This window comes from Capsicum annuum, chromosome 9 (assembly GCF_002878395.1).
Source record: "Capsicum annuum cultivar UCD-10X-F1 chromosome 9, UCD10Xv1.1, whole genome shotgun sequence".
In the NCBI taxonomy this organism is placed as follows: domain Eukaryota; kingdom Viridiplantae; phylum Streptophyta; class Magnoliopsida; order Solanales; family Solanaceae; genus Capsicum; species Capsicum annuum.
The window spans coordinates 69,792,947-69,795,880 of record NC_061119.1 but is presented as its reverse complement, the minus strand read 5'-3'; positions in this window follow the sequence as shown (position 1 = coordinate 69,795,880).

Below are 2,934 nucleotides of genomic sequence, written 5' to 3'. Positions count from 1 at the left end.
CTTTGAATTACTCAGTCTCATGTTCAGATATAACTACCAACGTAGTATCAATTAACGTGGCATACTCAGTCATGCATTCATGAATCATGTTCAGCTATGTACTCATTCATCAGATATGCATGTTCAGTATGATAATTCAGTATATTAGTAATTTATGTCATGGAATCATGCTTCAGTTGTGCATGTCCAGTGTCTAAATTCAGTCTATCAGTATTCTTAGTTTAATCAGTCTCATTCAAGGATGAATGTTTCCAATGGGAAGATATTGTAAGACTCCGCAAAATCCGAAGCTTTACGTAGTCTTTTAATCTTGCTAAGGAGCCCCAGACATAAAAATTTTTAGCTAAGTATTCAAACTTAGTGTTATTTTGGCCTTCGTAAGTTGGCAACTCTATTTCATGACCTCTATGTCCTTAAAGTGTCAATCTTTAGTTTAATTCATGATCAAAAATGTCAGTAGGTGTTCCCGGATGAGTTTTGTATTTTTTGGACCTCGTTGAACCATATTTAGGAATCCAAAATAGTGTATCAACACGATCTCGGAATGGTTCGTTTGTCATTGCGTCGATCAATATTTTCCTTAACTCCCAGTGGTAATTTCCAGTGAATCAATGTGGACTCGATGCAGCACGTTATCTATATCATCGATGACAACGATGCGGCACGACGGTCTGCGCGTCAATGGGTTAATTTTTAGTCATAAAAAATTTGCATCTTTGGGGGTAATTACGTATTTTTCCCACGTCCTTCAGCCCCCATAACACGAGATTTAGCCCTAAATTAGAAAATTATAATCATTCTTTCTCAAAACACTCAAGAACAAAAATCCTAGGTGATTAAATTTCAAATTCAAGGCTCAAGATTCCACCATTAATCATCAGGAATTTAGCAATCAAGGTATGTCAAGTATTCATCCAAGGGTTCCTTCTACCCTTGGAGTCCAAGAAACTCTTTTAAACTTCAAGTAGGTTGATTTCATGTTTTCCATAATTTGGATTCAAGTGTATTCATGATTATGATGTTTATTGGATTTCTATTCCATGATTAAGTGCAAGATTTATGTAAAAACAACTATTTTGTATGTAGTATCATGTGAATTTATTTTAAAGACTTGAAATTGTGATGTTCATGTGTTGATTTGCACTATGTGCATATACAATGCTTTCCAAGTTCTTGATTAGTCATTCATGAGAATTAAATAATAAAATTATATCATGTTAGCATGTATTCAAGTTCATGGCATGCAAGTGTTTGCTAGAATGTCCCAATGAATGAATAATGATCAAGTAGTTATTTATCATATTTCAAGATTGTGCCATGTCTTATAATTTATGCTATCGAGTCCTGGGGGAATTTAATACCCGACAATTTAGGTGATTACCTAGAGCCATTCTCAGTATCAGTCATGTCACGATCATTAGTACTCTCTGTTACTTATAGAACTCAAAAAAACTCAGTAGACTTAGTATTAGTCCAGTCCAATTCAGTATTCAGTTCATACCTTAGTAAATTCAGCCAGTTAACAGAATTCAGTTGTATTTCATCAGTTAATGAAACTCAGTGAACTCAGTTTAGTTCAGTTAAACAGTATGATCAGTAGCAGTTTAGTCTAGCTTAGAACAGTTTAGAAATTAGTCCAGTGTCTATTTATTTGGGAATAGGATTCAATATCGAGTTAACCCAAGGATGGGGACTCACTTTTCAGTAGAGGGTGTGAGCCTTAGAAGTAGTCCTAGTATTCCAAAACTACATAGCTAGTGTAGGTTGAGACATCAACCTGCCAGTCTAGGGTTGATGAGGTGATCTACCTGCTAGTTAAGGGTACCACCGTTCTCGTTCAGAGAACCTGCCAGATGAGGGTGACTCAACTTGTATTTACCCTAGCACGGTACTGACACCCTTCCAACTGGGGTTACAGGCCCCAATATATTTAGAAAAGGGCATGTCGGTTAGATGATTACCTCTTACAGTCTCAGTTTCAGTTCCAGTCTCATAATAGAACTCAGTTCAGTTCTACAGATTCAGGACTGTCAAACACAGTCACTCAGTTTAGTACGGAACTTGGTATAGTTACACAGAATCAAGACTGTCAGATACAATCATTTAGTTATCATTAATTCAGTATCAGTATACTTAGATATCAGTAAATCAGTATTCAGACTCAGTATTCAGTATTATCACGATCTCAGTTACAGTTTATGTATTCATGTATGTACTCTCATTCAGTTATATTTGTGTCATTCAGTTAGTATTGTTCATGCATATGAACCTATGCATTTCATCCTACCTCACTTAGCATACCAGTATATTTAAAGTACTAACGCATACTTATCTTTTGCACTATGATGTCTTATATCATAGGTTCAGACGTACGGGCTCCTGATCATCCCTACTAGTTACAGATTTTCAGCAGTCAGAGTTAGTAGTGAGTCCTCATAGTTTGAGGACATGATTATCATTTCCGTATTTTAGTTTTATTTTAGTAGCCAAAGTTAGTTAGGGACTTGTCCCATCAAATCCACATTTCAGATAGTTTAGGATTTTTAGATAGAGTATTTTCTAATAAATGTTTTATTTTTGGTATTGTTATACCGTATTCAGTTTAATTACAATATTGAACCTTATGGCATGTTTTCTGCCTAATTTTTGCATATTACAATATTATCATTCAATTAAAGCAACAGGTACCAGTCATGGGTTAGCTTGTGGTCCTTCAGGGATCATGAGCATCGTGTAGCATCTGAGGTACAAACTCGGGGCGTTACAAAAACTAGCATGTAACTTAGGGAAGCGATAACATAATGCCATTTCCAAAAACAATTTAAAACCATATGCACTCAGTCGTATATACACATATATTAGATGTAGGGATAGAGGACAAGGTTTCAGCATGAGATTTAAAACCAGTAACCTAAACTATGTAGCTTTAACCGT